Source organism: Crinia signifera, chromosome 8, assembly GCF_055691185.1.
Source record: "Crinia signifera chromosome 8, ASM5569118v1, whole genome shotgun sequence".
NCBI classification, from domain to species: Eukaryota; Metazoa; Chordata; class Amphibia; order Anura; family Myobatrachidae; genus Crinia; species Crinia signifera.
The window spans coordinates 37,099,667-37,122,671 of NC_139224.1; the positions used below are offsets into that span (position 1 = coordinate 37,099,667).

The window sequence follows — 23,005 nt, forward strand, 5'->3', positions numbered from 1 at the left end:
AGATGTATGAAGTAGTGATAAGGTAGAAGTGAGCCAAAGGAGAAGTGGCCCATGGCAACCAATCAGCTGCTCTCTATAATTTTATATTATGCAAATTTTTTATGTTATTTCAGTGCTGATTGGTTGCCATGGGCCACTTCTCCTCTTTCTCACGTCTCCTCCTTTATTACTGCTTCATACATCTACCCCTCAGATATGTCTGAATATATTGTTACTGCAATTTGCACCGTTCTATCGTTCTAGCACGTATGCCGTGTTACTACACGTCTGCTGGGCCTCCATGCAGAGTGAATGGATAGAGCAGTGGTGGCCAACCTGTGGCTCTTGAGCCTCATGCGGCTCTCCCCCTTGTAAAGTGTGGCTCCTGCTCCCACTGCTGCCCGCCGTCCACCGTCTGTCCCAGTCCCCCCTGCTGCCGGTTCCCTGAATCCCTTCTCCTTCTGAGGGGAGGAGAGCGCGCATTGTGCATCTCTCCTACCCCTTACTGTGCATCCTTGTGACTGGGCCGTTAGCCAATCAGAGCTCGTGGGCCAGCAGCCAATCAGGAGCCGGCCAGCGAGCTTAAATTGGTGGGCGGCCCAGTCACAGGGAAGTGAGTGGGGAAGGACTAGGAGTCACGCGGTGTGCTGTGCTCTCCTCCCATCGGTGACATGACAGGAGGACTGCAGGGGGACACCAGACTGTCCTCTCCCCGCCTGGCAGCAACAACGGTGAGTGCTGCTGCTGGGAAATTTGCACTGTGGGGGCATAACAGTTTGTGGCACTGTGGGGGCATAGCAGTTGGTGGCACTGTGGAGGCATAGCAGTTGGTGGCACTGTGGGGGCATAGCAGATTGTTGCACTGTGGGGGCATAGCAGTTGGTGGCACTGTGGGGGCATAGCAGTTGGTGGCACTGTGGGGGCATAGCAGTTGGTGGCACTGTGGGGGCATAACAGTTTTTGGCACTGTGGGGGCATAGCAGTTTTTGGCACTGTGGGGGCATACCAGCTTGTTGGCACTGTGGGGGCATACCCGGCACCGTGTGGTGCATACCTGGCACCGTGAGGGGCATATGTGTTTCTGGCACTATTGGGGGCATATGTATATATGGCACTGCACTATTGGAGGCATATTTGTATCACACCCACCCAAGGGGTCAAAATAGACCACGCCCCTTTTTGGCGCATGCGCCTTCGGCACACGCATGATGTCGGCTCTTTAGCTTGACTACCGATATTTTTCGGCTCTTTACCTCAGACCGGTTGGCCACCCCTGGGATAGAGGATCATTTGTACATGAATCCTGCTATCTTAAGGCATGAATACATTGTGGCAACAATATATCCGGACACCCAACTTGCTTGACTGGTGTAGATAGGATAGGCAGATGCTCAAATAGACATCTATGATCTCTGGAAAGATGGAAGCACAGTGCAGCTGAAACCAAAGTGGATGATTGGAAGGAGTAAAGGGGGAAATATGAGCATGTTCATCTGTACCTCTTCCATCATCTGCTTCAGTACAATGGCCATAAGCACTGGAACAGCATCTCTCCACAGAGATCAGTGATTTCTCTCCTCTGCCTACCTGCCAAGGAAACAGAACCTAGGGGAGATCTAATAATGTCTGTGTACACCAGCCCTAACCGTGCTTTCCTGTCTGTTGTCTATAGCTTGGATACGTATGTGATAGATTTGCTCCTGGAAATGATGGTTCCAAGTTAGATTTTTCCAGTGACGAAAGATAGAACAGTCCTGATATTTTCTCCACCATGTGCTTATCATGTAATGGTTTATACTGTACATGCGAAATATATTTTTACATGGATATTGGGTGAGCTAAATCTATTGAATATGATTGAGACATATTTACATTGGACAATATCAAAGCTATGTATTTGTTGGCCATGCTGGTGTCTGGAATTCATTACCGCAAGAGATTATTATCAGATCATAAGATATTTTAAAGGCATCCGATGAGATAGATTTTGGTTCTCTTCATACAGAAAATTATACTTGAAATCACTATTTCATAGAAGGAAACAGAAGGAAAAATGATAGGGGGGCACTGTGATTGGGGTAGTGTGGGACACGTTTGCTGTAAATTCATGTGTACACCTAAAGTTGTTGTGCCAAATGTTAGCAAATCCAAGTATTCTGAGCAGTTCAGTTATTGACGTTAGTAAGTAGAAGTGGTGATATGTAAATGGCCGGGAGGGAACCCTAGCACCGAATGGCTTCAGCGAATTACACTTGCCGGTCCAGTGGTGGAAATGGTGCTGGACCATGGCAACACCTACCATTTTATGGGCATTCCCATGGAAAAGCAGGCGGGCCGATGCCTGTTGGAGGTAGGCAGCTGACATCACAGGACCTAACCAACCAGAATCAGACCCAAAGTTTAGATGCATTTCCTGCACTTTTGCCACCAAGGAAAACTCAAGTGTTTAGGGGCCCATACATGGTGTGATGATCGTACCTGTTATGGGCTGGATCGCATCGAAACGCATGCGATGTGAACAGCGGGCAGTACAAAAAGTGTAGCACATTATTTTTGTACTGTGCAATGCGATGCCCGCGGGAGCGTGCATCACCTTGCATTGCACGGTGCTAGCGCACCGTGTATGGGCACCTTTAGGCCACTTAAAAATAAATACTGAATAGCTGCCTACTTTTCTTAGTCTGTTACACTAGACCAGTGGTAGCCAACCCTAGCCCTCAAGAGCTACCAACAGTTCACATTTTCCAGACAACCTAGCTGCTGCACTCACTAATCACTGACAGATTTTAAAAGATACACAGATGTAGCTAATTAGCTCACTTGTGATTCTGTGAGGAGACCTGCAAAATATGCACTGTTGGTAGCTCTCGAGGACTAGGGTTGGCTACCCCAGCACTAGACAATGGGCAAAGTGTAGAAAGGTATCTAATGTCATAAGCATACAAGAGAGGTTTAGCCAGACTCCCTGGGTCTTTTCCATCCTTATGCCCCCTGTCTCTATAGCCTTATCCCTCTCTTCATCATGCCAGCGCTATCCCCCCTGCATCTTTCCTGTATACCTCCAGTTCTGCCATCCTGCCCTGTCTCACTTTGAGCACCTCCATCCTGCCCTGTCTCCCTCACAGCCACGCTTCTCAGCCTTTTGGCTAAAATCAAGTGTAGTAACTGTTCTTATCAGTGGGTGCGGACTGGCCCCTGGCAGAAGAATAGAGAAAGGCTGGACTGAGTAACTGCTCCAATGAGCGGAGGGTATGGGACCCCTCATGCTCAGGGCAGGGAAAAGTCTGGCTGAGTACCTTCACCCTTGCCAGATGGTGGGAGGTGTTTTTTCCGTTATTCTACTGGTAAGGGAGGGGAGAAACACTGGGCCCAGTAGGTGGCACTCTTGATGGGGTTTGTAGCCCCTGAAGGATGAGACAGTGAAAGGCCCAGTCTAGTATCCATTCCCAAGGAGCTGGGGAAACACTGGGACTGAGTAGATTGCTCCCTTTCCAGAGGTTCATAGCCTCTGATGGTGAGTCAATAAATAGCCCAGCTTAGTACTTTAACCTTGGGATGCGAGAAACACTGGGACTGAGTAGATTGCTCTTCCGAGGGGGCCTCAACCCTTAAGGGAGTCAATGGAAAAGCCCAGTGGAGTACCCATTCCCATGCCAGTGGTTGGAAAACGCCATAGGTGGAACAAAGAAACACTTGGTCAGACGCTGATTGGCTAGCGGCCTGGATCCTGAGCTTGCATTGTGGGAAACTCGGGGGTGCCTGAACCCTGCACTGGTGGACCTTGGGGCACCATGCACTAGTATGGCACCTGCACTGTGCACTCTCCCTTTAGGTTAGTGCTGCACGTCCTCACCCTGGGCCTTTTGGCTGGGGTAAGACAATTTTTCACACCCCCACCCCGGCCTTCTGGCTGGTGTCTCTATTCTTATTCATTTATTTTCCTTCTCACGTTTGTCACTTTTCACATTTTCTGTTTTTCGTTAGTTTGGTCACATTTTTTCTGGGCTGTGTGTACAACCCTTATGGGCTACCCACTCCCCATGTACCAAAGCTCTGTCCTTTTGGGGAGAGCTGCGGGCCACTAGGGCGACCCCAAGCCGCAAGGCAGAGTGAAGCCTACCGAGGATATCTCCAAACTTCAGGGGGGGTGAGGAAAGAGGGTCTCTCTAAGCTTTGTCGTGGACCAGAGGGTCCATACGTAATTACGCCCCTTATGCACGATTTAGGTCACTACACTGGGTGTTGTAGCACCACTTGGACTACAGACAAAAAAAAAAAAAAATCAGTTTATGATTGTATATATAGTGTGTGTGTACATGGGCGCCTGCATACAAGGGAGCCCACACCACACACCCTGCAACCATCCACAACACTTACCTTTCTGTGCTGCAGACATCACTGTGAATGCTACTAAACCATCATATTTCCATAGATCGGCACAGCTGAAGTCATCACAAACATGGCGCAGGTGCAGACGCCATGTTTCCAGAGATATCACTGTAAAAATAGTGCCAGCATTATTTGCCCCTGGGATCCGCACATGCGTGGCCTACCAGTCAGAGGGCGTCTGTCACTAGCCACGCCCTCTGACGAAGTTTGGATACGAAATGCATTAGGGCAGGGCTAGTGACGACAGCTTTCCTTGCACCCGGCTTCTCCTGCTCCATCCACGTTCGCCTACACGCTGATACGCTGCTTGTCTAGGTGGCTAGCCGGCAGTCTGTTCGAGATCCAGCGGCGCCTTGGAAGGTGGTAGGAGTTATTGCCTGGGAGTTTTATGTCAAACCTTGTGGTAACCAGCCCACAGCGGTTATCCGCCTGGTACGAGTCTTTATTGATCTGTGTACCTGCACTTGTCTGTGTTTTAAAATTAATACGGTTTTACACTATGAGGCGCACCTCTTCTTGTTTTTGAATATATATATATATATATATATATATATATCACACGTGATCCACCACTCATATTTTAAATATTTTACATTGTTCTTACTCTGCAGTAGTAGTGAAACAGTGTTCTAGAGGAAATGTGTTCCGACTGTGGAAATGCTTTACATTGTGTAGCTGATCTTATACATAATGTATCAGTGTTATGATAGATGTCCTCTATTCTGTAGATTAAAAAGAGATGACTGCAAGCAAGTTAGCCCCCCTGTAACTTCGTCCCACGCCTATTATCTACACACCTGGGTTCAGCAACGAAAACAAAATGTCAACATCCATAAAGGGAACAAAACAAATAATATTTATCTGCTGGCTGAGAATGTAATTATAATGGTTCTGTTGTTGTTCGCAAGCAGATGCTTCTCTGTGTGCGCTACGCTTCACTTTTACCTGTAAGGTAGCACGTGCCATTTGGTTTTGCTGTGAGAGATACAAAATCCAAGCAATTGTGGTCTAAGGATAAAGATGATTTATTGTCCATCAATGTGTATAATGGTTGTATGAAAGGGTGCTTCAATTGAAAATTACATTTGTAATAATAAACCTGGTTTTATAGTGTTCATTCTAGCACCCTGCTCCTAGCAGTTCCTCTTTCCTGCCAGAGGTGTCGCTGTCTGATGTGGAGCTTCTAGCACACGTCTGATTTGTATCTCAGTGCTGAGATACAAACTAGGCTGTGGTAGAAACACCACAGTGACACCCCAGGCAGGAAGGAGGAACTGCAAGGATTTTACAAGATGCAGGATGCTAGAATGAACACTAATACTTACCTGTTTAAATGTATATTTATTTATAAATGATTTTCTTGCAATTCCCGATAACAATAAATCTGGGAGAATAACTGGGAGAAGATGTACTTGGATGGCTTTATAGTAGTGTACAGAAAATCTCCTGGAAAGGGATTTAAGGTGCCCATACACACAACAATTAACTCCATACTTTTTGCACTAGATTGCATTGTATCTAGTACAAAAAAGCATACAATGTGCTACAGCAGCGTGATTTTTTTGTACTTAGATGCGATACGATTTAGTACAAAAAGTACAGGCTGCAAAGACTTTGGGGCAGATGTATGATGTTGCGGTATAGAGGAGAAGGGGTATCAGCGCACGTTATGTGCACTGATACCGCTTCTTCCCCATATATGAAGGTGCTCAGTGTGCTGTAAATAACAGGGGCGCTGTGATCCGTGTATGGGCACCTTTTTTAAGTCCTGTTGCTTTGGAGGATAGCTCCTTCTTTTGAGATGTGCAGTTGCACCCTTTTTGACTGCACGCTGCTCCTGACTTTGGGCTCATAACCATACAGCCATTTGCAGTTGCTGCGTGCATAACCTGGGAGAAATGTCAGGATGTTATTGCTGGCCCTGCCTCATGTAGTTCTGCAAAGATTTATGCTGGGTACACATCTAAAGATTTATCTGTCCAATCTATCTGGTGAGAACAAAAATCTGCAAATGTATGGGTCAAATTACATCAATTGCTCTCAAACACTGGAAAATGGATACAAATTATTATTTCATTTAATTTGATAAATAAAACGACTTTAACCAATTTATCTGAATTACTATTGTTTGTTTTCCAGCATTTGGGAGCAAATGGATGAGTCTCATATGCTCCCATATATTGCCATCTTTTTGTTCCCACCAGATAGATTGGACAGATAAATCTGTAGGTGTGTACATAAGACTGCACCCAATATGGGCGCATTCTTTTGTTTATTAACCTTATGATCCAAGCTACAGTATGAGGTCATTGCTACTAGAATCCGTGCCAAAAGTGGGAATATAGAAGTGGAAGTATGGAAATTACCCCCACTCCCCCCCACATTGCACGTCTCTCTGAACTGGGATGGAGGCGGACCCGGGATATAGTGCAGTTTAACGTTGGTACCAGCCAATCCTGACTCATGGTTCGGCTGCCAATCAATATAAGGGGACGCTTTGTAAATCTGGTGTATATTGCATGCCAATTGCATTCCTCCTGCCAATAAGGACCCGATGCTCAGGGCTCAGACTCCAATCCAGTATCATCACTGACAGAGATATGTCCCTAGAGGAACATAGAGGAACATACTGTATGGATTCTGCCCCCCCCCCCCCCCAAAAAAAAAACCAAAACAAACAAACAAAAAGAGCCCTTTGTTTGCATTATTAGAAGTTTTTGGGGAGATATGGAGGCTAGCTGTATAGTACATGGTCAGTAGAAGGTTTTGGACAGATATAGGGGCTAGCTATATTGTCCTTGGTCAATAGAAGGTTTTGGAAAGATATGGTTAATTGAAGGTTTCAGAGGTATATGGGGGCTAGCTGCATAGTCCTTGGTTAGTAGAAGGTTTGGGAGAGATCCATGGTTAGTAGAAGGTTTGGGAGAGATCCATGGCTAGTAGAGGTTTGGCAGAGATCCATGGTTAGTAGAAGGTTTGGCAGAGATCCATGGTTAGTAGAAGGTTTGGCAGAGATCCATGGTTAGTAGAAGGTTTGGGAGAGATCCATGGCTAGTAGAAGGTTTGGCAGAGATCCATGGTTAGTAGAAGGTTTGGCAGAGATCCATGGTTAGTAGAAGGTTTGGGAGAGATCCATGGCTAGTAGAGGTTTTGCAGAGATCCATGGTTAGTAGAAGGTTTGGGAGAGATCCATGGTTAGTAGAAGGTTTGGCAGAGATCCATGGTTAGTAGAAGGTTTGGCAGAGATCCATGGTTAGTAGAAGGTGTGGCAGAGATCCATGGTTAGTAGAATTTTTGGGAGAGATCCATGGCTAGTAGAGGTTTGGCAGATATCCATGGTTAGTAGAAGGTTTGGGAGAGATCCATGGCTAGTAGAAGTTTGGCAGAGATCCATGGTTAGTAGAAGGTTTGGGAGAGATCCATGGTTAGTAGAAGGTTTGTGAGAGATCCATGGTTAGTAGAAGGTTTGGCAGAGATCCATGGTTAGTAGAAGTTTGGCAGAGATCCATGGTTAGTAGAAGTTTGGCAGAGATCCATGGTTAGTAGAAGTTTGGCAGAGATCCATGGTTAGTAGAAGGCTTGAATAAGAAGACCAGTATTCCTGTTCAGCTCTGGAAAGCAGAATATATTTGCAGAGGGTGTTATAATGCAGGAGTTGTGTTGGTGTGTACGAAACGGGAAACTCCTGACACTGCAGCAAAAATGTAAATCTGTAAATAGCGACAGAATCTTTACTTTGCGAATGAAGCACGAGGAAGAGTCACACGGTTTTTATTCTGACAACTCTTCAGAGAATCCTCACTGTGCGTGTAAAATGGAATTACATTATCATTTACTTGACAGAAAAAAAAATTGACTAACAATCTAAAAAACATGAGAGCTTGGTAATGTATTTCGCAATGAAATACTTAAAGCATTAGTCTCTGCGGGGGGTCTTTTCCCCTCTAAACCAAGCTGCAAATTACATTATACAGAGCTGTAGCACACTTGCCTACTCACCTACATTGTTTGGAAGTTTCCTGATTCTTTGGGACTTCTCCCAGAATCCAGTAATAGCCCCCCCCCCCCCTATATCGTGCCCACTTACTAGTGAAGGGGGTAGAGCTTCATGACACAACTCACCTCACCCTGCCTCCTGGGCTCCCTCCAGAGGACACATCACAAAATTGCAGGAAATACAGGTATGATTTCTTCATGACACCAAAGTGGTGTCATGAAGCACTGCCTAGATGATCCCCTTAGGGGCTGCATGGTCTGCTATGTTACCATCAAACCACCCTTAATCACATTAATAAATGTAAATAACACTAGGGGGGATATGCAATCCTCTTCTGCTATTTTGACAGGGGAAATAGTGGTGGGTGCCTAATCAATGCTGTCTTTACCGACAGCATTATAGAGGCATCACGGCAGAACAAGCCCAACTTTTAAAAGCTGTCGTTCCCATTCTGCCGAAAACGGCCAGCAATTGTCGCCATCCCAGCCCGTATCTTGACAATTCATGGGTGTTTACGCGGACAAGCCCCCTTTTCGCCGATCGGCAGGCGGGAAATTGAAACCCGCCTGCCGATTTGCTATTGGGCAAACCGCAAATGGACCAGGATCACAGCTGTCTGGAGGGACTAACAGTCATGATCCGGGATTGCATATCCCCCTAAAAGTAAAGATAATGGGGGAAATTTACTAAGGTAAAATCATATAAAAAATTCGTATTCGTACAGCAAAATACAAATTTTTTATGCATATTCGTACTTTCAGGATTTACTATCCTTAAAATACGGTGATGTGTATTCGTATTCATGGTGTATACTGTACATGGCGTATTCATATTTTTGAATACGAAATCGATAGAATACGCCTATTTTTAACATGAAAACAATGTACTTTAGTCATTTACTAATAATTCGTATTTGTAAATAATTAGAATACGAATCGTAAACGCATACGAATTATAAAAAAATACGACAAAAAAATACACCTTGATTTGGAAGTGTATTTCACATCTTACAATTTTACACATGAGGAAAAAAACAGAAAATAACCCCCAGCTGATCAAAATCACAAATGTGTGACTTATAAAAGGCCACTAAGCACAAATACACACTTTTAAAATTATTTATTTATTTTTACAATTTTTACACTGCAGCCTGCACGTATCTGACTGATCCATGCAGGCTAAAACCAATACAAATTTGTATTTTGAAATACGAATTTGTATTTTGAAATACGAATTTGTATTTTAAGAACACGAATTTGTATTTAAAAATACGAATTTGTATTTTAAATACGAATTCGTATCAGAAAAAATACGAATCAATGCGCCATCGGATAATACGATCAGTCAAATACGACTGATTAGTAAATTATCCTCCGGAATACGAAAAGACGACTACACCAGTCGTATTCATTCGTATTCATTTGTATTAAGAATACGAATACAATTTTTTTGTATATGTATTCTTAGTAAATGTCCCCCAATGTCTGTATCCATGATACTTATCACACACAGTCCTATAAATGATTATGGCTTTTCAAGTTCCATTCAATTATTTATCATAACAAATATTATAATATAACCTACTGTCAGGGCCGGTGCTAGGGTGTCCGGCGCCCTCCTGCAAACCATACATTTTGCGCCCTTTCACATTGCCATTGCAACAAGCTGCAGCCCGATTGTGGGAGTGTATGCAACATGCGATCCTACGGAGGATCTCGGGTGCATGTACATGTATGCATACACCATCTCAGTGCTGTGTCCGCAAAATGTTGCAGGCACTAAAGGTGCCCACACAAGCTGCGAGAATCGCATACGTTATGGGCTAGATCGCATCGCACGGCATGCATGCAATGTGTGTGCGATGCGATCCGAAAGCAGTACAAAAAGTATAAGCAGCACTCGTGACTGAGGGGGAAAGGAGGGGAAAGAAGGAGGAGATGGAAGAAGAGGGGAGGAGATAGAGGGGGCAGAGTTTTGAGGACTGGCAGCGGCACTGGCACAGCACACTGAGAAGAGGGAAGGAAGGGGAGGTGGCGCTGCTGCCTATTTGTCATTTGATTGACAGCTGACAGGCGCAGGGAGCAATGGGTAGGGGGCGGATCCGGACATGACATGTCATCCAGGCATTCACAGAGAGCGCTACATGCCTCAGTGCAAGTGTCCGTGAGGAAGAGGGGGCAGGTCGCAGGAGGAGGATAGTGTGTGCGCGGTGCAGGGAGCTGCTCAGCCTCTCCATACTGCCACCCGCTGTCAGACAGGCGCTGTGGGCGGCGTGCAGGAGGCAGTGACAATGAGGGCTGGGGCAGCTTTAGCAGAGCAGGGAGGGAGACAGCGCCTTTTCAGCATGGCGCCTCCCTGCTTTGCAGGAGCTGCTGATTGGGTAGCGCCGGCCCTGCCTACTGTAGTATAAGATTTCCCTAAGGTTCCTCCTTCTCTTAGCCAGAGTTAGGGGTTAGTGGGAGACCACTAAGGCAGGTGTTCAATGGGGATTCTCGCGGGCGGCAGCAAATCCTGTGTAGGATTCGCTGCACTTTCGCCGCAATTCTCCCTGTAGGGCGATTCGCCGGGCAGCCGCCCGTCCACCCTATTCAACGCGTCAGGGGCTCTCCACCCCTGACGGCGAAAATTACCCCCTACGGCGAATAGCACTCCCGGCTCTCTCCCCTGCTTCTGCGGCTATACTGCCACTGCAGGGGATGGAGCGGAGTCCCGGCAGGGGAGCCCGCTGATGCCGCCAGGTGCCCCCGCACAGCCTCAGGACAGGGACGGGTCCAGAAGCAGCAGCAATAGCAGACCTCCGGCTCACGCAGTCACAGTGTGCTGACATCTGTGCTATCACCGCGCTGGGACTGCTGGAGCCGGAGGTCTGCTATTGCTGCTGCTGCTGCTGGAGCCGTCTCTCCCTTCTGTCAGGTCAGTGTCCCACCTGTTGGGGTCGGGGAGCAGAGCGTGCTGCGTGTCGGATCCCGGCTGAGAGGTGCCCGGGCTGCTGAGCGGCATCTTCCTCCAGGTGCCCCCCCCCCCTTTCCCCTCCGCAGAGGTCCTCAAAACACTGAACGGGCGGGGGGCGCCATTGATCTGACATAAAGGCTGCAGGGACCCCCTGTCCGCTGGTGGGTGGCATCAGCAGGGTCTGGCAGGAGGTCCCTGCGGTGTATGTGAGATCAGCGGCGGGGTCCCTGCAGTGGATGAAAACTACTAGTTCCTACTACTAGGAGCATTTTACCGCATTTTCCATTTGATACATCTCGCCCCAAATCCCAAAAATATACTTTTAGGATTACGGTCTCCTAACTAAAAACCAATCCCCTTGTGTGTAAGTGTGTGCATGTACAGTCCAGGTGTTTAGGGCAGACTGGGTGGGCTGATTTGTCCTGATCTTTTATGAAGCGCTCTTGAAGGTAGGTGTAAGATCATTTAAAGCTGCACCCTCTTCTATGGATATATATGTTAATAAGATGCCGTTCATTATAGTCAGAGCCCCATGCTGCTACATGCATCTGTATCCCTCATGCTCTGCTGGTTCTGTAATTAGTTAATAAACTTTAGATGGTGGCTGAAATGTGGGATGTACTGTAAGTGGACGGACCAATCACAAGCCACAATTTCTTCACTGTGATTGGTCATATAGGCCAGTATTCAATGCCTCTGATTCGCCATATTTTCTGGGGAATCAGGCAATTCCCCGGGTTTACAGGGAATTTTCTCACAGGAAAAACAATTCGCCCTATTCAATGGACACAATTCTCTGCAAATGAAGAGCGAATGTCTGGCGATTCTCTGTTTGTGATTCTCCGCGATTCGCCAGTGGTTTTCAATGGGATTTTTAGTGGAATTCGCAATGCTGAAATGGAGAACTGCTTTCTCCATTGATTTTCGCCCTGATTCCCCATTTTGCATTCGTCATCTTTATATGGAGAACTGTTATGTGTACTTGTAAAAAAGTTCACACCAGATGTTTTACCGGGTAAAATCTTTGATTATATTTTAAAACACTTGTTAGAAGCTGATCTGCAGATAAGGGGGCAGCAGAAGTCACATCCATTTTTTCCAGGAACTCTAAAAACATTGCAGGGACCAATGCTAGTATTGTATTGTTCAAGGCCACTGCCAACACTACAAGTACTTTGTATGTCACACTACAAAATTTACATGTAAGATCCATTTCCAGACTTGCTCGGTACAGCGAATGTGCTTTTAAAATGGTAGACTCATGGAGCTGGGTTACCCCCTATGGCAAGGGATGTTGTGCAGCCTCCCTCCAATTGCCCAGGAACCCAGGGCACACACTGGTCTAGCAGCCGGTGACATTGGCAGGCAGCCAATTAACCAGACCAGCAGTAGGTCTGATTAATATACTCCTCCTCCCCCTAGTGAAGCAGCCGAACATCCTTCCGGCTGCAGGGGGGAGGAGGAGGCGCCGGGGACAGCATGCTTAGCTGTCCCCGGCGTTAGGGGAGAGCAAGGCGGCAGGGAGATGGCGGAGACCCCCGCACACCAGAGTACAGGTATCGCGGGGGGCCTCCGTCACCGCACCGCGATGCCAGCCGCATATGTTAGTACATATGCGGCAACATCGCGGCGAAGGGCGGCGATGTATTTTAATACATCCTGCCCTAAGGGAGAAAATTGGAGCACACAGAGGAAACATACTCAGGCATACATATGCAAACTCACAGTTAGGGCCATGGTGGAAATTTAACCCATGACCTCAGTGCTGTGAGGCAGTAATGCTAGCCATTACACCAGTGGCGTAACTAGCAAATTTGCTCCCCCCTGCCAAAATAAATTCTGCACCTCCCCCCCCCCCCCCCCCCCCTCCTCCTCTTTTTTTTTTTAATTGCCAGCAGCCCCCGGGGATCAAGCAGAGTGGGCAACGCCGCCTGGGGATCAGGGGAAGCTGGACGGTCAATGACACGTGTGACACATCCCCCGACAGGGCAGAATAGCCAGCGGAGGTGAGCGCTTCTCAGGCTGACGCTCTCTCTCCCCCTCCTGCTTACCACATCCAGCCAGGTCCTTTCAGCCGACTGGTACACAGTATTGTACATTCGCCGCCTGGGAGCCCAGTCGGAATACACAGCAGCGCTGTGTGCAAGCTGGAAGGGCAGCGGGCATGGATGAAGGGGGAGTGCTGTCTGTGTGAGGACGCTTAGTGAACTTGTCACTGCGTCCTCACACAGACAGCCAGAGAGCGCTCCCCTTTCCACGATGCCCGCTGCCCTTCCAGCTTGCACGCAGCGCTGCTGTGTATTCCGGGCTCCCAGGCGGCGAATGAACAATGCTGTGTACCAGTCGGCTGACGGGGAAAATACTGTGAACCTGCGCCCCGGTGGCGCCTGCTCCCCCCCCGCCACCGCTGGGGCTGCGGACTCCAAGTTACGCCACTGCATTACACCATCCGTACTGCCCTGTATTATGATAACTCAATGTCCCATTTTTTTTTAACAAGGTGGCAGGAGCTAAAGTGATCTTGCATGTCGACAACCTCTGGTTCTCCATTTCATGGCAACTTTATTTTTTTTTTGGGGGGGGGGGGGGTGGGTGGATTCCTGCTGGGTTGGTACTTATGTTTATAGGTTATAATGGACATTTCCTCACACACACACATACAGTAGCTCAGTGTTCTACAGCTGGGTTATCTATAGACTTTGCAGATTGTGTCTGCTTCTACTGCATTCTGCTGATCACTTCAAAACAGACATTTATCTTCACAGGATATTTTTTTTATCATCCATATAAATTGGGCATAAGAAATTTGGATGATTATAGTAATAGCACAAAAAGCACTTTCAACTGTTCACTTCTTAAGGTTTCTGTCCTGTCATGCATTTTTTTTAACCCTTTGGGTAGTATTCAATGCCGGGGTGAGCGGCCAACAATGGTGGGGATTGCAGAAAATCTGCGGTCCTTGCTGTTTAACCCCCTCACCAGCCACTCATCCCATGCTATTCATTCTGGGGGAATCCTCGCTGTCACAGGACAGTGAGGATTCCCCCAAACAGCGAGGCTTGTGGCTAATGCAGGGAACCTGCCGCATTTAGCCGTGGGTCACTCTGCAGCCGCAGACGCCGATTCCCCCTTTATACTACTCCATCAGGAGCGATAAATAGATGCTGCACTCAGCACTCTATATTCTCCCTGAATGCCTTGGTGGCAGGTAGGTTATTTCGACTGAAACCAAAGTGAAAAATTCATGTAGACCTTTCATAGTGACGAACTAGCGACCGTATCCCGAATTTTATTACCCACCACAACTTTGCAGCTGCTGGCTGAGAACATTGTATCAGACCACTGCACAATGCTGCCAGTATATAATTGGGTCGTTTAACCAAATTTTATATTTCTGTGATATAATTGTATATTAATAAAATAAGTTTTATTTACTGCCTCAGTGAGAGCTGGTCCCTCCTCTCCCTCAGAGGTATATTTCTGTCATTTATCACTGCAGACATTTTTTTTATTTTTTTTTTTCATTTATTTGAAGACCTTACAGCAAGGATGTCCAAACTTTTTGCGACGAGGGCCAGATTTGGTGAAGTTTAAATATGTGGGGGCCGACCATTCAGCCTGACATTCTTTGAATCATTAATCACATCAGAATGGTCCCCCACTCTACCCCCATTCACTCTATGTCTCCCAGCCTGCCCCTTAACTGTATTTCCCCCAACCTGCCCCCATTCACTGTATGTGCCCAAGCCTGCCCCTCCTTCACTGTTTGTCCCCCATTCACTGTATTTTCCCCACTCTGCACCCATTCACTCTGTCCCCCAGCCTGCCCCCTTCTCTTAATGTCCATCAGTGCCTCCATTCATTGTATGTCCCCAAGCCTGACCTTCCTTCACTGTATGACTCCCATTCACTGTATGACCCCCATTCACTATGTACCCCACTCTGCCCCCATTCACTGTATGTCCCACTGCCCTGCTCCCCCCTTCTCTGAATGGCCATCACTGCCTCCATTCACTGTATGTCCCCCAGCCTGACCCTCCTTCACTGTATGTCCCCCACTCTGCCCCCATTGACTGTATGTCCCCCTGCCTGCCCCCTCCCTTCTCTGTATCACGAGGCCCCACCTTCAGTGTCCTGTGCTTCCCACATCTGATGCTTTGGCCACTTCCAGCTGGAAGCTGCAGACCACTTGAAATGACAGCACGGGCCGCATTTGGCCCCCGGGCCTGACTTTGGACATGCCTGCCTTACAGGCACCCTTGTGAGCTTGGGGTGGTGCATGTGCTGATCAGTAATGTATATACAGCAGTATGTTGCGCTATATGTGTAGTGCTGGTGTGAATGGCACACTGTCAGTCTGATGCGAGCACCCAATATAAAATAATATTGCTTATTTATTGTAACTTAATATATAATAACATCGAATGGCTACTACATAGCATGGACAAAATGACACAATGGTTGGTCTTTATGATGCAATAAAACAATAAGGGTCAGCGATTAATTTAAGACGACATTTTAATCATCTTTAATATAGGAGTCTGCTCTTTGAGCGTGAATGCGGGAATCTGGTAGGCCGATGTAGTCACATGGCTGAATATAAGATGGAGGCGCCAAGGCTCCTCAGATAAACTACTACCAGATGGAATTTGCCACGTCCAAGTGCAGATGTTACACCAGGCATATCTGTGAGGGGCACAGCAGAATGCAGGAATCTGGTAGGCCGATGTAGTCACATGGCTGAATCTAGGATGGAGGCGTTTATGCTCCTCAGATAAAGTACTACCAGATGGAGTTTGCCAGGCCCACGTATAGATGTTATGCCCGGCTTGTGAGGGGCATGGCGGGCGATGACATGTAGGTGTCCATTAGGATGTTATGTGCTGTTTCAGTTCCTGGACCTCTTAGATGTTGTTGGCATCTCCTCTTGGTCTGGTGCAGTTGTCCTCTGTCTTTTTGTGCCTATAAAATACAAGAATCCATTAGAAACACAGCAAGCGTACTGTATGCAGGTATATGTCACTGCCATCCTGTGCAGACTGGGGCCTATGTACAAGATTCCCTCCCTCAGGCAATGTATCAGGACACTGCAGAATGTAGTCCCACTGAGGTGAGTGCAGAGAGCATAGTGGGCGGAGCCTCAGAAGATGTGTTCTTGTCCTTACCTCGGCTGGGGGGCTCCCTCACTTTGCGGATTACTCCGCCACACAGCGCTTCGTGTACTTTCCACCATTTGGCGGTAGTGGAGGGAGCGCGATTGGTCATCTTCTTCTGATATTGAAGGCACCTGTCGCACTGCCACCAGTGGGTCCTCAGGGCGTCTAATGGGGCATGGTCCTCATATTCGATCTAATTAGATAGTAGAAATAACATAAATCATAATAATATCATACAGAATAATACAGAGAAATGTGTTATTTTGCAGTGTAACGAAAGAACAGACAAATTAGCTCCTAATGGTGGTGTACAGATGCCTGAGTAACATACTTCCCGGCTCCCTAGCTGGGAGGCTTCCGAAAATCTGGTCTCCATCCAGGCCCCCCGCACCTCCCCCCCCCTTCCCTTGATGAGTTTGAGAACATATATACTTACAGTAACATTAGCGCCGGTCAGGTGATTTATGCGCTTCATCTCCTTCACAAACTCCTCCCCATGCGCAGAGGTGTCCTGTACTTCAGAGACGTACAGGTAGGCGTGTATCATCTCGTGCAGTAGGGTCTGTAATACACAAAGTAATGAGCCGGTTATAGTAAGAAGGACGCAGACATTATACACAATTACTCTGGTGACACAGACTGAGGTTTATGTCCCCAGATGTCAGCGGTTACGGTATAGATGATAGGCAACGTCTAGGTCACTAATGGTTGACTGTGACTATGTTGACACCTAATAATGGTCGACATACCCTAGGTTGACATTGACAGAAGGACAACAAAAGCTTCAATATGCTTCAATGTCAACATGGATATGTTTGAAATGAAAAAGGTTGACATGAGTATTTCAAGTTTTTTGTGTCTGTTGACATATGTCGACATGGACACCGTATAAGTGTACAGCATCCTCTCAGCACACTATTATAATCTACTCTATGCCTACTTGAATGGTAAAGTATGAACCAAATCACTAAAAAATATATATATGAAAACGCATGTCGACCTTTTCAGTGTCGACATTTAGCTTGTGTTGTCCTGCCACTGTCGACCTAGGGTATGTCGACCATTCTTAGGTGTTGACCTACTCACCGTCGACCATTAGTGGTTGACGTACTGTTTGTAGCTCTAGACATTGTCAACCCAGGGACCAGATATCGACGTGAACTGCACCAGAGACAAATACTATACTATGTACTATGAGATAATCACTGGAAACGTAGATTGTTGTTATATAAACATTGTTATATTCTAAGAATTTTACCCTCTTCCCCTCATTATCTCATTCCAATACTTCATCAGTTTCTACAATGTAAACCAATTTGACCCCTGTGGCGTTGTGGGCATAGGAGGATTTGTGAGTGTCACATGGGGGTTGGACATAGTAGAAGGTGTCAGTGGCACATGTGGGTGGGCATAGGAACAGTTGTGAATGGCACATGTTGGGCATATGAGGAGTAAAGTGGCACATGTGGGTGGGCATAGGAGCAGTTGTGTGTGACACAGGGGGTTGGGGGGGGGGGGTGGGCATGGGGGGTAGAGGCTGAATTTATCACACCCCTAAATATTTTTCCCCTCTGAAGACATTTCCTCTGGTCCCTTGGTATATGCAGGGTACAAGAGTAACCCAGCTTCCCACTGCTACATACTGTATAATGCTGCAAAACCAGCACTGAGGCGTACAAGCATCACCTCAGCCACACATTGTTCTAGCACCAGGTGACTCCGCCTATAGTACCTCTACTAGGGTCCTCCTGGGAAGCTGCTGGAGGATCGGCCTGCTGAGCCTGATGAAGCACTTTCCACCAAACGTCTTCTTGTTGTTGCAGTAAGCGATCGATCTGGTGAGAAAACACAAATCACACATGAGTGACATCCATGGTTACATAATACATCAATTGCTTTTCTATACGATTAATACATATAAATCCTTATTCTCAGTGCCTCAGATTATGTACTAGCTTCCCTGGGGGTCCATGTACCTAAGTAACCCAGGGCCCTCAGTAACAAATGGGCCCTAGGCAGGAGCCTAGCTTTCCTAGTGGATGATCCGGCTCTGATCCCTGTACCCAGTTACAGGCTTTTATTAGTACATAGATATGTTGGTGATAGTGATTCCTGTCAACAGAAAGTAAGAGCAATAACAGTTCTGTGCCGACATGGGTATCCGGTCCCTGGGCCGACAATGTCTAGAGCAACAGACACTTGGCCGACCACTATTGGTCAACAGTGAGCAGGTCGACACCTAAGAAGGGTCGACATACCCTAGTTCGACATTGACAGAAGATCAACACTATGCATTGCTGTTGGGGTTTGGATGTAATGAAACACTCTAAAGACCATGTAATTGCATAGCTATCTGGGCTGAGCGGGCCACATAGTATCATATAAATGTCATCACAGCATCAGGTGCTGCAGACAATGTAATAAATGGTAATATATAGTCTGTATCTTAGCAGGGATATCCTATAATAAACTGATCTGGCAGTAATCGCCGCTTTAGCCTATTGCTCCACGCAACGGTGACATCCACTAACTTCCCTTCAAAATATGCCTGATTGAACTCTTTAAAGAGTTCCTGGATATCAGGATTGGGGTCGATGTCCTCCCAAGCCTCATCTACTATTGACACAACTATCGATAAATCATCACTATAAGTATCACTACTCGCATCTGTGCATTGCTGCACTCCCAGTTCATCACCGGCACCCATCATCATGCTTGCCTAGAACTGAGTGATCAGTAACTGTCAGATGCTGTGGTATGTAAGCCACTGTGCAGGTGTCACAATGGCTAGTGGCACGTGGCACAATGGCTGGTGGTATGGGTCACTATGGCTGAGTGTGGGATGAAATGTTACTAACAACATACAGAGATGGAACAGTTATAAGTAAGGCAATTCCTATCCAGATAAAGGACATTTTGCCATTAGCGGTCAGGTTCTGTGTAAGGATAGGAACTAGCTAGTGTTCTTATGGACAGATGTACTAAGTCTTGGAGAGAGATAAAGTACCGATCAATTGCCCCCCTTCTGCTATGGTATGGCATGTGCTTGAAAAATGACAGTTATGATCTGGTCTCTGTGAGACAGTACGTTTGGCCAGTGGCGGATTGAGGTTCTCATGGGCCTGGAGCTGAGAGTCGGGCAAACATATTATCATATAAATGTCATCACTGCATCAGGTGCTGCAGACAATTTAATAAATGGTAATATATAGTCTGTATCTTAGCAGGATATCCTATAATAAACTGATCTGGCAGTAATCGTACTCACCGCTTTAGCCTATCGCTCCACGCAACGGTGACATCCACTAACTTCCCTCCAAAATATGCCTGATTGAACTCTTTAAAGAGTTCCTGGATATCAGGATTGGGGTCGATGTCCTCCCAAGCCTCATCCACTATCGACACAACTATCGATAAATCATCACTGTAAGTATCACTACTCGCATCTGTGCATTGCTGCACTCCCAATTCATCACTGGCATCCATCATCATGCTTGCCTAGAACTGAGTGATCAGTAACTGTCAGGTTCTGTGACACAGCGCACGTGTCACAATGGCTGGTGGTACGTGTCACAATGGCTGGTGGTACGTGTCACAATGGCTGGTGGTATGGGCCACTATAAGGGCTGGAATGTTACTAGTAACATACAAAGCTTCAATAGGTTTAAGTAAGGCAATTCCTATCCAGATAAATGACTTTTTGCCATTAGCGGCCAGGTCCTTTGTAAGGATAGGAATTAGCTAGTGGTCTTATGGTGATATATACTAAGCCATGGATAAAGTGATAAAGTACCAATCAGTTGGCCTCTAACTGCCATGATACATCATGTGCTTGCAAAATGACAGTTTGGATCTGATGTCTCTGAGGCTTGGTACATCTGGACAGTGGAAGATTAAGGTCCTCATGGGTCTGGAGCTGAGATAAAGAGCCTCTTGTGTGCCACCGTAGGCGGCAGCCACTCTGCATCTGTCAAAGTTGATAACTGCAGGAGGCTCCGGCCCCATCTTACACGGGGCGAAGCGGTATCAGCGCACATAAACTGTGGTGATACCACTTCTCCCCCATACCGACACTTCATACATCTGCCCCTTAGTTCCATACACACAATGCGCCTGACATCTCTGAATTGCAGCCCTTAGGTGTTTCATATTGTACTGAATAAAGACGGCCCCTTTGCTAGGGGGAAGTCAATAGATATGTGGCAGCACCGCCAGTATTACTGAGTGATGAAGTGCACATAATGGTAATTGATCATTTATTATCTATAATAAAAGTAGTCTACATTCTGAAGATGAAGGCCGCACCCCCTCGCTCACTTTGGCAATCCCTGTTTCTGGGAAAGGGGATATAAAAGGAAATGTAATTCAGGGAAAAGGGACTGGTTAACATGGATAACATGACAGACAGAAGCGGTTACATAAGTCTGGAGACGACCAGGAAGGGGGATATACAGTAAGGCTGCAGAGACACAGAGGGGGTGTGATGCTCGACCCTGGGCTTGGCAAGAGGCTGTGGAGAGACACGGTGGTGCATGAGGTAGTAGAGAACATTGAAAGACCAGGCTATATGGCATCCTGAATAGCTAGGAACCCATGAATGATGGGTCATAAGTGCTAGTTTATTTTTTCTAATTGCATCTAGTACAGGGGTCATCAAACTATTTTGCTCTGGGACCCCATCAGATGATGAAAATAATGACAGGACCCCAGCAAGTTACTGCAGAAGGTCATCACGTCACATGTGTAGTCAGCAGACAGCACATACATGGCAGCATTGTGGAGGCGCAACATGATGGGAGGAGTCTAAAGTAACAGACAATTCAACTCCTTGAATCACTGACTGAGATTAGAAAAGTCATCATCCTGATGGTCAGCAACATGGAGTCGTGACCCCATGTTACGCAGGTCAGGACCCACAGTTTGAGAACCGCTGATCTATTATGATAGAAATGGCCATTAGTGCTCCATTTGTCCGATTTTTAGCACCTGCGATGTATTGCATGCGATTTTCCCTGAACTCCTCCAGCAGTTCCCCAGGAGTCATTTTACATGTGATGAATCCATTTAAAATAGGCACTTTGAGTGCCAAATTGCATATGAGGACTCCAGGGCAGATGCCTGGGAAGATCAAACTAAATCGGGTCCAACTTGCTGCTCTGTCTAGTGTAAGGAGGCCTTTATCAATGACACTCCCACAGCACGCTTATTAAACACTTTTTGTTTTCACTTCAGGTTACCAGCCAGGAATCTGTGTGAGAATGTTGGCCATCCTGGGACACATGAGGGTGTCTCAGATGAGAGATGTTCATGAAGAGTTATGCGATGCAGCAGTGGGGCACAGGAGGAGGCGTCTGTTTACACTAGATCAGGGGTGGCCGGACTTTTATAACCCGGGATCTACTATTTGTACACTTACTTACCGGGGATCTACCGGCATCTCCCCCTGTGTAAATTATACCCCTCCAAATGCAATACATTCCTTACACCTTATGCAACATGGAATGAGAGAGACTTCACATTACAGTATGCCACACATGACACAGGGAATGAGCCCGAAATTCACATTCTGACACAGGGAATGAGCCCGAAATTCACATTCTGACACAGGGAATGAGCCCGAAATTTACATTCTGACACAGGGAATGAGCCCAAAATTCACATTCTGACACAGGGAATGAGCCCAAAATTCACATTCTGACACAGGGAATGAGCCCGAAATTTACATTCTGACACAGGGAATGAGCCCGAAATTTACATTCTGACACAGGGAATGAGCCCGAAATTCACATTCTGACACAGGGAATGAGCCCGAAATTCACATTCTGACACAGGGAATGAGCCCGAAATTCACATTCTGACACAGGGAATGAGCCCGAAATTAACATTCTGACACAGGGAATGTGCCCAAAATTCACATTCTGACACAGGGAATGAGCCCAAAATTTACATTCTGTGCCACACAAAATGACTAAAACTTCAGTGTGCTACACGGAATGAGCTAAAATTCACATTGTGCCACACATTATGACGCAAAGTCCAAATTTGACACTGAATTACGCAAAATAATTTTATGTTGTGGGAGGGGGAAGGGCTCTCTTTACAAATTTAAGTTCATCCCAGTTGCTGCCCCTAGGAAAAATATATATATATATATATATATATATATATATATATATAATATTTAGGGGCACAAAACTCCATCAGAGGGATGAACTTACATTTGTAAAGAGAGCCCCTCCCATCCACCGCATAACACAACATATGTAAACAAAACTCCGTGGACAAACATGCACATGCTCAGTGCACTTAGTAAACTTGTGATCCCTGCTGTTTTGGTCCAGCTACATGCCGCCGCTGAGCCTCTCTGCTGCCACTCACTGTGTGCCATGTCCTCTCCCACCGCAGCTGAGCCTGCAGTCCCTGCTGCCACTGAGCGCTCCCAGTCATGTACTGCCACCGCTTAGCCTCCCTGCTGGCACTCACTGTGCACCCAGTCCTGTCCCGCTGCAGCTGAGCCTACATGCCGCTGAAG

At 46.7% G+C, this 23,005-nt stretch overlaps 1 protein-coding gene, 1 long non-coding RNA gene and 1 pseudogene across 2 annotated transcripts in view; 2 read left to right on the top strand and 1 right to left on the bottom strand.

Annotated features, from left to right (window-relative positions):
* Positions 1-23,005, top strand: part of SYN2 (synapsin II) — a 283,187-nt gene that overhangs the window by 101,660 nt on the left and 158,522 nt on the right. The window lies entirely within an intron of this gene.
* LOC146029977 (U2 spliceosomal RNA) lies at positions 3,106-3,242 on the top strand (annotated as a pseudogene).
* Positions 16,488-18,301, bottom strand: LOC146025944 (uncharacterized). Its single transcript, XR_014454324.1, has 3 exons — positions 18,206-18,301; positions 16,916-17,035; positions 16,488-16,666 (listed from the first exon to the last, which is right to left on the bottom strand). It is a non-coding gene; the product is annotated as an uncharacterized LOC146025944 (long non-coding RNA).